The 14,857-nt window shown below is 47.6% G+C and overlaps 1 protein-coding gene across 1 annotated transcript in view; it reads left to right on the top strand.

Annotated features, from left to right (window-relative positions):
• LOC116951066 (regulating synaptic membrane exocytosis protein 4-like) overlaps nucleotides 1-14,857 on the top strand; it is an 85,889-nt gene that overhangs the window by 43,491 nt on the left and 27,541 nt on the right. The window lies entirely within an intron of this gene.

The following is a 14,857-nucleotide window of genomic DNA, read 5'->3' as shown; positions in this document are numbered from 1 at the left end:
GTTCTGCATGGGTTTCCTCCAGGTTATCCGGCTTCCTCCCATAGCTAAATGCTGGAAAATTGCCTGCAAACGACGCAGTTGGGGTTACACTCAGCAGTGGTAGCAGCAGCAGTGGCAGCAGTGGTAGCAGCAGCAGTGGCAGCAGTGGCGACAGCAACAGCAGCAGCAGTGGCATCAGCAGTGGCAGCAGCAGTGGCAACAGCAGCAGTGACAGCAGAGGCAGCAGCGGCAGTGGCAGCAGTGGCAGCAGCAGTGGCAGCAGCAGTGGCAGCAGCAGCAGTGCTAGCAGCAGTGGCAGCAACAGCAGTGGCAGCAGCAGTGCTAGCAGCAGTGGCAGCAACAGCAGTGCTAGCAGCAGTGGCAGCAGCAGCAGTGGCAGCAGCAGTGGCAGCAGCAGTGGCAGCAGCAGTGCTAGCAGCAGTGGCAGCAACAGCAGTGCTAGCAGCAGTGGCAGCAGCAGCAGTGGCAGCAGCAGTGGCAGCAGCAGTGGCAGCAGCAGCAGTGGCAGCAGCAGTGGCAGCAGCAGTGCTAGCAGCAGTGGCAGCAGCAGCAGTGGCAGCAGTGGCAGCAGCAGCAGTGGCAGCAGCAGTGGCAGCAGTGGCAGCAGCAGTGGCAGCAGCAGCAGTGGCAGCAGCAGTGGCAGCAGCAGCAGTGGCAGCAGCAGTGGCAGCAACAGCAGTGCTAGCAGCAGTGGCAGCAACAGCAGTGGCAGCAGCAGTGGCAGCAGCAGCAGTGGCAGCAACAGCAGTGGCAGCAGCAGTGGCAGCAGCAGTGGCAGCAGCAGCAGTGGCAGCAGCAGTGGCAGCAGCAGCAGTGCTAGCAGCAGTGGCAGCAGCAGCAGTGGCAGCAGCAGCAGTGGCAGCAACAGCAGTGGCAGCAGCAGTGGCAGCAGCAGTGGCAGCAGCAGCAGTGGCAGCAGCAGCAGTGGCAGCAACAGCAGTGGCAGCAGCAGTGGCAGCAGCAGCAGCAGCAGTGGCAGCAGCAGCAGCGGCAGCAGCGACATCGCCCTCCCCCACCCCGAGTGCGAGAACTTGGCGTGACCCTCTTGAAAAAAGGGTCGCGAGATTTTTTAAAAAGATTCCATGAGCAATTAAATGCTGTATATAGTAGCAATGTCTTGCTTTGCGTATGATTTTTAATCCTACTTAAAAAAATGTATTACTATAGTCTATTTCATTGCCGTATTGTTCTTATTATATGTAATGTATGCTTTATAACGACTGAAGTACAGTCGATGGGTTATTAGCAACTGGGATTTTAAAATATTTCAAAAAAATCACATTATTAATACAGGCGCATCAAAGTTAAAGCTTTTTTTTTGTCTAGCTGAGTGGAAGTGCTCAATTGGGAAACCGGACTAAACATTTTGAAATATATGTAGCAGTTTCGTCGCGAGGTGCGATCGTGGCTTTATCCGCGTGGGCCGACTGCGTGCCGCAGCGCCGCCGTCTCTCGCCAACGCAGCGGTGCCGAGGAACGTTTTTCATGGAACGCCGTGCGACCCCAGCGCCCCAGCGCCCCAGCTCTATGTCCAACGCCGACAACTCCGGAATGAGAAGCCGCTCCACTCTCAGCGCTCCGCCTGACGCACGGAGCACAGTGGCGTAGCTGACAGAGTGCCGTGTCTTCAACACACACACGTGTGTGTGTCTTACACACACGGCACAACTCAACTGTCCAGACGAGAGTCCGCTAGTTTAGTATAAAAGCTTAAACCGTGCTCGCATGCTTAAGCCGCACTTGCTGACGCTATTGGCACGAAAACGCATTGAGTCTCTTACTGGTGTCCTCTCCAAATAACACAATCACAATATCTCCAAATAACACAAAAACACAATCACAATCTCTCCAAGTAACACAATCACAATCTCTCCAAATAACACAAAAACACAATCACAATCTCTCCAAGTAACACAATCACAATCTCTCCAAATAACACAAAAACACAATCACAATCTCTCCAAGTAACACAGTCACAATCTCTACAAATAATCAATCACAACATCTCCAAATAACACAATCACAATATCTCCAAATAACACAAAAACACAATCACAATCTCTCCAAGTAACACAATCACAATCTCTACAAATAACACAAAAACACAATCACAATCGCTCCAAGTAACACAATCACAATCTCTCCAAATAACACAAAAACACAATCACAATCTCTCCAAGTAACACAATCACAATCTCTCCAAATAACACAAAAACACAATCACAATCTCTCCAAGTAACACAGTCACAATCTCTACAAATAATCAATCACAACATCTCCAAATAACACAATCACAATATCTCCAAATAACACAAAAACACAATCACAATCTCTCCAAGTAACACAATCACAATCTCTACAAATAACACAAAAACACAATCACAATCGCTCCAAGTAACACAGTCACAATCTCTACAAATAACACAATCACAACATCTCCAAATAACACAATCACAATATATCCAAATAACACAAAAACACAACCGCAATCTCTCCAAGTAACACAATCACAATCTCTACAAATAACACAAAAACACAATCACAATCTCTACAAATAACACAATCACAATATCTCCAAATAAAACAAAAAACACAATCACAATTTCTCCAAGTAACACAATCACAATCTCTCCAAGTAACACAATCACAATCTCTACAAATAACACAAACACAATCTCTCCAAGTAATACAATCACAATCTTTACAAATAACACAAAAACAATCACAATCTCTCCAAGTAACACAATCACAATCTCTCCAAATAACACAATCTCTCCAAGTAACACAATCACAATCTCTACAAATAACACAACAACACAATCACATTATCTCCAAGTAACACAATCACAATATCTCCAAATAACACAAAAAAAACACAATCACAATCTCTCCAAGTAACACAATCACAATATCTCCAAATAACACAAAAACACAATCACAATGTATCCAAGTAACACAATCATAATCTCTACAAATAACATAAAAACACAATCGCAATCTCTCCAAGTAACACAAATAGCACAATCACAATCTCTACAAATAACACAAAAACACAATCATAATATATCCACATAACACAAAAATACAATCACAATCTCTCCAAATAACACAATAACACAATCACAATATCTACAAATAACACAAACAACACAATCACAATCTCTACAAACAACACAAAAACACAATCTCTACAAATAACAAAAACAACACAATCTCTACAACTAACACACATACACAATCACACTCTCTCCGAATAACACAAACAACACAATCACAATCTCTACAACTAACACAAATACACAATCACACTCTCTCTGAACAACACAAACAACACAATCACACTATCTCAATGCAACACAAATAACACAAACAACACAATCACAATCTCTACAAATAACACAAACAACACAATCACACTATCTCAAAGCAACACAAATAACACAAACAACACAATCACACTCTCTCCGAACAACACAAACAACACAATCACACTATCTCAAAGCAACACAAATAACACAAACAAGACAATCACAATCTCTACAAATAACACAAACAACACAATCACACTATCTCAAAGCAACACAAATAACACAAACAACACAATCACACTCTCTCCGAACAACACAAACAACACAATCACACTATCTCAAAGCAACACAAATAACACAAACAAGACAATCACAATCTCTACAAATATCACAAACAACACAATCACACTATCTCAAAGCAACGCAAATAACACAAACAAGACAATCACCAATGAGCCGGGTGTCAGCTTGAGAGAAATGTTACTGGCACGAAAGTGGACCGCTAACGTCGACTGGGCAATTACAATGTGTTTTTGTAAACACCGTTCCGCAATATTCAACACAACACAGCCGCGCGACGATTACATCTTCATCTGTGTCCGAATGTTTCAGCTGCAAGGGTCCTCCTCATGAATACCTACTTATGCATATATGTTAAACCTCTTTCGCACCGTACGTAGCCAACCGTGCTAATTGGAGGTGCGGGGGAAGGACAACAATCTAAAGAAATTAGTTTGTCAATCTTGATTTATAAGTGCATAGTTCCAGTGGCTTCCGAATATCGGAAGGGAAGAGCGTTCCAGACGGCCGCGGAAGCGCACTTCAAAGTACGCGATGCAGGGAACGTGTTTGTTCGATGGCTCGCCAAAAGCCGCTGCTGCCGATGGCCGGGGTTCGCGTGATGGTGTTTTATGCTCCTTGCCGAGATCGCCAAGGTGTTGTGGTTCTTTTGTAGGCAAGCACCCTGTGTGTAACTGAGCAGGGACCTTATAGTACATTGCATCCATACGATGGCCTCCCTTCCCCCATGGCTAACGCACCCGGGCTAGCTCAGGATCAAGCAGCCGAGGCGTGGACTGGACAGGGTCAGGGAGCAGGTGGAGCTCAGCATCACTGCGCGCAGACAGAGCGGCAGCTGGAGTTGAGAGCTCTGCCAGTTTTAGTTATCCACACGGATCTATCCTGGTGCCTGCATCGCACAAACAGCACCCAAGCGGAGAGACCCTGTGAGTCCACAGTCGATGTGTGCGGATGCGTACGATGCTATCGTGCTGCAGTGTGCACATTATCATTAGCACCTGGCAGTTTTACGCTGTTTGAAGCGCTTTATGAAATACGGCATTGCGTGAGCTATCAGAAGCAAATGCATGCGTCGCCACACTCGTAAAAGATTAACTGTGTGAAATCGATCTGCTCAAGAGCAGTTTACGTATATTAGTTGCACGATCCGAGCTATGAGCCAATCTCCGATGGCGAGGTGTAGGTGCTGCTTGGCCTCCACGCTCGGGCACTTCCCTCCCGTGCTCCCGCTGGGCGGAGGCCGTGGTTGGAGCCGACGCCTCCTGGTTGGAGCTCAGCCCAGCATCATCGCAGATACTGCACACGAGTCAGGCTTGTTGGGGAAAACAAGAGTCGTTTCACTTTTGAATTTAAGACCCTTGCCATAGGAATGTGGAATTTACACCGCTGATTTAGTCCCTGCCATGTGCTGATTTATTTCGGTTGTAATGCACTAGATAGCTTTATGTTGCACGCATTTATCCTGGCATAAACTTTACGCGATCAGAGAGGGAGTGACTAAATCAGTTTGTGCGCAGGTGCATACATCACGAGCACCCACAACCAGAATATTCACCCGAGAGATATCCGGTGGGCTATGAGGCTCTTTTTCACAGATGCCCAGTGGGGGTGGGTCAGAAAGTTTCAACTATACGCAATGCAACAACATGAGAGGGTTAAACCCCCCGGTGCCCTTGACGTGACGTTGAAGCTGCCACGTGGAGGTTGTGGGTCAGGGAGAAGCCCCCTGACCACGGCTCGTGTCCCCACCCGTGCCACCGTGAAGCCACGGCAGCCCAGACTGAGGGCGGCGAGCGATGCGTGGCTTGTGCCAGCCGCGGGCGTCGTGCTGTGAATGCGCGAGTCGGCGGCGTGACGATGCCCCCCCCTCTCTCTCTCCCTGAGCGTGGAGCAGTGCACATGGCAGACCCGTCCATGTAGTCAAAGCTTTGACGCGACTTTGCTCTGCTACATGTGCTGCCTTGATTGAAATTATGGAAATGTATCGCCCCGCATGAGTGATGTCATCTCGCGTAAATATGGTTTACGCGATGCCTTCATTCACGTCGACTCTCTCCGTAGCGGGCGTCTTTCATCAATTTGCATAATAGAGATGTCTGAGTCTTTGAATCAGTAACAATGTACGTGGCCCTGGACACGCGAAACATCTATCATTCATATTCCAATCGCTTTAATGCGAATGTGGACCTCCGTGTGTCCACGTGGAATGCGTCGAAAATGAGACGTCATGTATCGGCAACGTGCATCCTGGCATAATGACATCGATAAGCAAATGTTTATTAAATACGCTTCACAACAACAACAACAACAACATAAAAGGCCCCGTTGCAGTCCTCGTCGCAATCGCGCGTTGTTTGCCTCGGACGAGAGAGGTGCCGAGGTGACGCGACCAGCGGCATGCGGCGCGAGTCCACAGTGGGAGAGACGTGGGGTGGTAGGGAGCCGTGGGGGAGACGGAGAGCGGCCGTCGTGGAGTCCTTTGCCTGACGCGAGAACTGTGCCCGGAAACGTCTTCACGCATGGGGCCTCTGTAAAAAATTTAAATAAACAGTGGCTGAGCAGGCAAGAGCACAAAGATCCAAAACGTCAAGCGCTCAGCAACAAACAGCACTCTACAAAACCACCAAAGCTGTATTAGACGAGAGTGTAACACGCTTCTTGACTTGGGCAGGGTCATTATTAGTAGTAATATAAGAGCATGGGAACAGGGACTATGGGAAGGAATTCCAAAGTGGAGCAGAGATGCAATGTCGTTGAACTCCTGTATCTCTAAGATCCCCTTGGGTGGCCGTGTTCATTCTGGCACCAGGGGGTGCCCTTCTTCCACACAACCTACGTCAGGAACGTGCGTGCCTCGTGGTACTCAAACTGATTGAACAGTTTATTTAGAATTGCCCTGTGAGCTAAGAAGCTCTTGAATCGGGTATCATCAACAACAACAAAAAACTGTAAAATAAAAAAGACAACGTTTGCAAAAGGTCGCATAAAAAGAATAAATACAATAAATACAGCAATGAAAAAAGTCAACAAATTAAAAAAAACAATGTACAATATATTACTTAATTATAAATTATGCATGTGTATATATTCTTATTGTAATTTTTATTGCTGGAATTTCACCAAATTAAGTGGAAAGCAAATGTATTATGGTGTTATTGTCTGCATAGAGAGTTCCATTTAATGACGGTCTATTAAAACCTTGGGTTTAACCCAAGTATCTCAAAGCTTTGCATCCTGCTCAGTGATGCCGTGACTTTCAAAGCTGCTACGCCATGATTCATAAACGATTTTCGGGTTAGGCCAAGTAATGATCTGACCGAAGCTTGCGTCGTTTAGAGCATGCAACCACTCGACAGGGCCAAACTAAATAAAATCGTCACGCGTACGAGCGTTTAATGGATTAATGATCGTGTCAGCTCACCAGTGAGTTTAAGACATTCTCCCAACCAATATGTAGCAGACTGATTCATTCACACACATATTTGGTCAGATTATTACGTAGCCTCACCCAAACATCAATTGTGAATCACAGCACTGGCTGGGAAGAGCTACGTGGAGCATTCTTCGTTGTGTCAGTTCGTTTGAGCTCATTTGAACGATCGCACTTGGAGGCTGCGAGGTGCAGCCTCCTCCCATTGAACAGCAGCAGCAGCTCGATCTGTCCAAGAGGAGGAGAGGGAGTCGAGTGTTGCCAGCACCATTAGTCCTTCCGTACAAGTAAGTGTGCTCATTCGAAAGATGTCTGTGGAAAGTGACGATTGATTTCCATTGAAAACATTGTTGGTGTGAAAAACGCCTTTCAGATTACTTGATAATCGAATGCATCTTACGTAACTCGCACAGCGCGAGTTTGTTAAAGTTTCCACATGCACGCTAACTGGAGAACTCAATGTGTTTTGTAGAATATGATAACATTAAATAGCCCCCGGAAAAGAGCGGTGGCGCAGTGGTTAGCACACTGTGACTTGAACCTGGTGACCCGAGATCGAGTCCAAGCCACGGCTATCATCAGTGGCTGGTGATATCTGCACCAAGCCGTCTTGACCAGTGTGGTGAAGTATGGTAAAACCAACCCATTTGACCAATGAGGCCTGAGCAGGGGCCTCAATCAGCAATTGATTGACAAACAACTGTAAATTATTAATCTTATTTTATTATGCAGTGGCATTTAAACTTGATAATATAGTCTAATTTATACTTTCAATTATTTACATTTTCATATCTGACCCTAATTATTATCATCAGTGAGCACTGCAATTGCATTTGCATAATAGTTCACTGACACTTGTACTCTGTAGTGTCTTTAGCCAGTGTCTCATTTGGTTATTTTAAGTCGTTGACCGTCAGCTTTAAATACTCGACTAGAATTATAATAATAACGACGACGGGGAACGGTGGAACAGTGGTTAATTCGCTGCGTTACGAATCCCAGCAACCCGAGTTCGAGTCTCAGCCACGGCAAAAGTCAATGACGATTACCTGTGCCAGTGCTGGGTCTCCTCTTGGCTTTGTCAATCCGCAATCATCAGCACGGTGAGGTATGGTCAAAGAGCCCCCCACCACTAACGCGGCATGGGAAGGCTTGAGCCCAGATGGTGTTTCAGGCTTTGACTGCGAGGTGGCTAGAGATGGAAGAAACACAATAGATTCTTGAATCTGTCTGTGCGGAGCTGTGAGTGTCTCCCCCTCGTTCGTGCAGCGGGTGTTCTCCCGCCTCTTTCCACACGAAGCCAAACTCCCATCGTTGACGGGATTGGCCAAGCAACCCAATGTAGCAGGACCTTCCTGCCGAGACTCGGTGTGGCCACATTGGTTAAAGGCTGTTGTTATCAGTATGTGTCTGCCTAAACCACGATATTTTAAATCACCAAGTTCCATACGTGCGACGGGAGCGAGCGCGCCCTTGCAAGTTTTGAACCGATGCAGCACGGACCCCTGGTGATGTCGAGCACGAGATGTGTTTGCTGTTTAGTCGACAAGGAAGATAATTAAACACGGAGAGACATTCGCGACATCCCTGCTCGACGCCCAGGTCCACGGAGGCACCTCCGAGAGTGCGAGATGTAAAATGTTTCAAACTGTGGCCTTGAATTTATCATTGCCATGGTGCAGATTCAAATGCATGTATGTATGGATGCATTCACTGCTATATAGGTTATATATAGGTTATACCAGACATGGGCAAAGTATGGCCCCCGGGTCGTATACGGCCCGTTGGGCTTTGTAATCCGGCCCGCCGAACTTGTCCAAATATTATTATTAAATTAAAATTTACATTTATCCTGTAATGCCCCCATTTCCCCATTAGATGGCACACTTTGACCGGGAGTGTGGTGTATAGGCCCTATGTTCGTGCAATTTGTTAAATTGCCTTGCAAATAAATGCTTTGCTACCTGTTAAAGGCCAAATCCTTCATGTAATGATTTTTAACACGTCATTTATATTAGTTCACACAAACACTCCATCCATCTGTTCCTGGCCCGGCCCCTCTGTCAAATTTTAGAACCCATTGTGGCCCGCGAGTCAAAAAATGTGCCCACCCCTGGGTTATACCTACGTGACTTTACCGAAAGAACCAAAGAGTATAGAGTATGTATACGGTGTTTAAATAACCATGATGCTCCTGGTGATAGCGAGCCATCATTGCAAGAGATTGAGTTGTGGCCAGAGCCCATAGCTGCAAAGGCACAGCACGTGGGCCGCTCACAGCTGCTGTGAAGCTCTCAGCATCATTATTATTTAAACCGAGATGCAAAATTTAACTTAAACAATTGTCCGTGCAGGCTCAGATTGTTGATTGATGGCTGGCAAGGTGCTGCGAATGAATGTAACCCCCTCTTATTGCCTCCAAGCTTCAAGGGGATTTGTTGAACCGGGTGAGAACTCCAGAGACCAGGATGAGTCTCATTTGCAAGAGCGACTTGGGTGGTCACCGAAATGATAGAAGCCAAACAAATAAAATAACGTTCAGAAAAGAAGCAGAGAGGACTCGTGCCTGAGTTTCTCCTTCATTCAACTTTCAAATGGAAGCATATTTGTCAGCGTCCGTCTGTGCGTGACTGTGTGTGTGTGTCTTAATAGGTGTAGGGAATTCCAGCAAGACCTACATCTCTGCTTTATTGACCTGGTCAAGGCCTATAATACCATCAGTCGGCCTAGGCTCTGGGTTGATCTTCGTGCTTTTGGAGTACCTGACCCTCTGCTCACGATCATTAAGGACCTTCATGATGGTGAGCGGGCCCGGGTAAAACTATGTGGCCGGAAGTCAGAGCCATTCCCTGTACACCTTGGGGTGCGACAGGGATGTCCTCTGGCTCCCACATTATTTAACATCTATTTTGACCACGTAGTTCGTGAAGCGTTCAATAGCTGTACCGGGGGAATCTCCATATGGTACAGATATAATGGGAGGCTGATCGATGCCCGGGTGCGGTCAAGGGATGGCTCCCTATTGGTCAACCACGTTATGTATGCCGATGATTTGGTAATAGCCGCTCATTCAGAGGAGGAGTTGGAGACGCTGCTGCTGAGACTGGAGCGTGCCACTAAGAGGTGGGGCCTTACCATCAGCCCCACCAAAACTAAGCACCTGCCTGGGTATTTTGTACCATCGGACACTCCACCCCCACAACTCCCAATCGGTGATGGGGCAGTTGTGGAGAGAGTGGAGAGTTTCCCATACCTGGGCAGTGTGGTTATGACCCGCTCCAGTTTAACAGCAGAGGTCTCACTCAGAATCAGTCGAGCGGCAATATCTTTTCATCGGTTGCATAACGCTGTGTGGAAGCTACCTGGTCTGTCGCTCCGCACTAAGCTTCAGGTCTTCTCGGCCACGGTCATTCCCTCCCTTCTCTATGCTTGCGAAACGTGGACCCCCCTAATGGAACATCTTCACCGGTTAGAAACATTTAGGCTGGCCTGCCTACGATCCATCCTGGGTTTAACCAGGCTGGATTGTGTGAGGAGCTCACAAATCCTTGAAAGATCTGGGCACGGTCCCATCGGTGAGATCCTCCGGTAGGCAAGGCTGTGTTGGCTGGGTCATGTAGCCCGCATGCCCAGCCACCACATGCCGAAACAGCTTTTGATCGGCCGGATCGAGGGGGCTAAACGGGCGCGGCACGGGCTAGAGAAGAGATGGAGTGATGTGGTACAGGAGGACGTGGAGCTGAGTGGACTTGCCGATGACTGGTACCAGCGGTGTCAAGATCGGCCTCTGTGGAGGAGGCTCGTGAAGGACGCTACTGGGCAGTTGGAGGCAGTCGCCCTCCAACAACAACGGAGGGCGGAGGAGCGACGCTCACAACAACGAGCGGAGCGCCGGGTGACTAAGGCACAGCAGGTTGGCACAGTAGGGGGCACAGGTTGTGCATCAGCCAGTCATCTCAGTCAGTCGACCCGTGGCACCTGGGTCTGCCCCGTGACCTCCTGCCAGCGGGCGTTCGACACTTCACGTGGCCTCAAGGTGCACATGGCCTGGCACAAGCGTTGTGGTGACATCACCGCCACTTAGTGGCGAATGGCGGTTGTTGTTGTTGTGTCTTAATATAGTGTAGCGGTTAGCGTGCTGTGCTACGAACCAGGCAACCCGAGTTCGATTCCTGCTCACGTCCAACACCATTGACGATTTTCTGAACCGGTCATGGGCCTCCCCTAGGTGGACTCAGCCTCAAATGAGTACCTGCTGTGGTGTGTAAACAAGGCGGCGTGGTGCTGGCCACCCACCCCTTCATGTGCCGTGCCGCCCTTCTTAGGTGCTTGCTAACAGCACTTGCCCCAACAGTCTGTTCAGGCTACATGGAGGATCTTTGTCTGTGTGTGTGTCAAAGTGCACCTGGACTGGCACAGGCGTCGTGGTGACGTCACGTAGCGGCGAATGGGGGCTATTGGTATTGGTGTATCTGCATGTGGCAGTGTCTGTCATTGTCTGTTGTGTGTCTGTGTCTGTCACATTTGGTAGATTATTTTATTTCCCATGCGGGGATAAGTGATTGCAACTGTGGTGGCCGGTGTGGGTGCAATGTAAGGCAGCGGCAGCAGCAGCCCAATGCTTGCAGTGGGTGGAGGGGGCGAGGGGGGCGGGGCGTGAGTGGGGCAGCGAGCCCCCTGATGGCTGGGCACGGTGGTGGTGGGTTCCGTGCTACAGGGACTCATTCGGGATAACGTTTGCATTCTCCCAGTTCATCCTCCACCGGTGGAGGAGACTCATCTGAAATTCACGTGAGCCTCATGTGAGCCTCATGTGAGACTCATGTGAGACTCATCTGAGACTCATCTGAGACTCATCTGAGACTCATCTGAGACTCATTTGAGACTCATCTGTAACTCATGTTAGACTCATCTGAGACTCATCAGTGACTCATTTGAGACTCATCAGTGACTCATTTGAGACTCATCTGTGACTCATTTGTGACTGACTAATCTGAGACTCATTTGAGACTCATCTGAGTCTCATCTGTGACTCATTTGAGACTCATCTGCCCCTTGTACGTGAGGCTTGGTGGATCACGTAAGGATCACCGTGAACTGTGAAACGTCCGACCTGCAGAGCTTCGAGGTGACCAGCAGGTAGCAATACAGCAAGTGGGTTCGTGACTCCTCTGCGTGGATTAATGAGCACTCTCTCTCTCTCGATCTCTCGCATGCCCGAGCTTTCTCTGGGTACATATTTCTTCGCAAATGATAAACACTCATTTAGGAATTGGCCCGACATTGCAATGCTGCAGTCTTCTGAAACGAAGTCACAAGATGAATTGAGGCTTTCATTGTTAACACCAGTAATGAGCCCTCGCGCTAATAAGCAATTGCTGCAGTTTTCGTGAACCGTGGTTGTATTCATGGACTAACTCGCCCCCAAGCAAAGGAATGTGGAATTTCCACCCGTGAACACCACTCACACTTGGTTGAGCAAGTGTGGGTGGTTCGCCGCGGGCGAGAAAGACGCCACCCGAACACGACATACGCACCTCGACCACTCCAATGGTGCTGAATTCAAATGTCTCGGAGCGATGCCACAGTCAAGTCGCTCGAGAGATATAATGGAATGTGTGATCTCCAGTTTAATGATATGTTTTTATTACGAACAAAACTTCAAGCTCTAATCAGAGAGCCCAGGAGGCACAGTGTTGTTTATTTTATTTTAAGGACATGCTTGGAGTTGGGTTGGTTTTCTAAGTGGGAAACGTACGGTTGAAAATAACAGAACGGTTGAAAATAACAGATCAAGTGGAGCTGTTCGTACAGCAAGTCACCTGCGTGGGTAGCCCGGCGGGTCAGGGGTCATAGCACTGAGCTGGCACCACTAAGACCCGAGAGCTGAGTCAGGGTTAAACGGAGTTGTCAAATGCATTTGATGGTCACCAATGACGGGCCACCAAAACCATCATATTCAATGTGTTCCTTTCCGTTTAATTTGGCTGACCTATAGCTCTGCGAATTTAAAATATAATGTTTGACTGCTATGCGACAATTAGCTCACAGTAAGGAATGTGATTAATTACAGCGCCTGTGTGCGGAGGGATAAAATTGGCCCTTGAAAAGACTCAAGAGAAGTTCTGTGAGATTTGCTTCCGCGGGCCTTTGTCTAATGTAGGGCGATATGCTGCCCCGTGAAAGTTCTGAATTGATTTTTTCCGTCTCGTGACATGACGTCAATAGCACAAATGGGATCATATCTAAAAAAAAGAAAGTCGGCTACTGTGCTTGTCAACAGACCCGGACCATCTCAGCGGAAACGCAGCTGCGCAGTAGCAAACGATGGCATTCAAAGCCGTCCATATCGGCCATTCCCCCGTGGAAACACAGCTTTCTGATCACTTTGATGCCTCCGGAGAAGCGAATGTTCAAACTCAGGACTGTCGTTTGAAGGCTGTCGGCTGCTGAGCTCTTTAAGGCGGAATTCGTCTCGCCGATTCATGCCGTCAGCCACGGAGCGTGTGATAACAGCTCCGTTTGCTTCCAATCATTGGCCGTGGGCTGTGGATTTTTAATTTTTTTCTTCAAAATGTTCTGTTGCGGGGGAAGTTGCGTGCGCTAAAAATAGCGATCCAGGACCTTTTTAGAGATTCACTCCACGCCTGCGTTCTCGCACTGGCACAGAGCATTCGCAGCGTAAACTTGCCTGGGAGAAATTACGTACTTGCAATGATGAATTCGATTGTGTAATTTACATTTGTAAAAGAGACAGTAATTTATTGCCAAGAAGAACATGTTTAAAATACTTAATGTCTGCTGCTCGCCAGTGAATTTCAGAATTGTGGCTTCTAAATCAGCATCCTTATGAAAAACAATTTGATCAATAATACATGAGTCAAAACGGGTCACTGAAAAGACTTCTGATCTCAAAGGACTCTTAAACTCATCTGTCTGCCTGCATAGACAGCACGTGACATGCATGGGCACACCGACCAATATGACCACCGTCCACAAACCGAGGGCGCAATGAGGCAACAGGACTTGCGCCCCGCGATGATATCACGACGTACAAATAGGCAAGCCTCTTCGGCCATGGCTATGATATCAATAGATGCAACATCATCTCGTTTCCCGAGGCCCAAATGGATCTCAGCCCTCCCCTGGTATATGATTTATTAAATCAGATTCTCACATACATTTCATATTAATTTGATATGCAAATATATGATGATTACCACAATGCTGAGTTGTTAATGAACTTGACTCCTACAATGTGCACGGATGTACTAAAGGAGTGAATGGCCTGAACGTGTCTTGAATTCGGCTGGCTAAGTGCGAATTTGTAAACGAGCGCTACTCCGCACGATTCTCAGCACGTGTGTATTTGTGCTTCATACGAATGGAGTTGTATCCATGGAGCACGCTGCTTTGTGAGCTCATCCTCGCTCAGGTTACCAATTACTCTGAGCGACTGGGACACATCCTTCCCAGCAGAGGCACTTTACAGTTCAATTAGAACAATGCCGTACGTGTATAAGCCGGATAGCTGCAGTGTGATAGCGTAGAGTGCGCATGCTCTGTTCGAGTCTTCTCACCGTCCTGTTAAGTCAAAGCGTCCACTTCCTTGCATGCGTCTCTCTCCTCGAGGCATTGTCCTCAAGTCCGTGGTGCAAATTCCCCTTTACTCTGGCGGAATTATAAATTGTAAGAATCCATTCGGAACTCTCGCAGAGAGAATAAATATCCCAAGAGAGAAAGACTCTCAGGAATGAGGTTCAGATGATTTCATCTCATGCCACTGCAAGTGACATTTTTCCCACTTTCCCACATACTC

Source organism: Petromyzon marinus, chromosome 3 (genome assembly GCF_048934315.1).
Source record: "Petromyzon marinus isolate PM22_M1 ecotype Great Lakes invasive population chromosome 3, UKy_Petmar_22M1.pri1.0, whole genome shotgun sequence".
In the NCBI taxonomy this organism is placed as follows: Eukaryota; Metazoa; Chordata; class Hyperoartia; order Petromyzontiformes; family Petromyzontidae; genus Petromyzon; species Petromyzon marinus.
The sequence above is the reverse complement of the archived record's forward strand: the minus strand, read 5'-3'. Positions and strand labels throughout refer to the sequence as shown.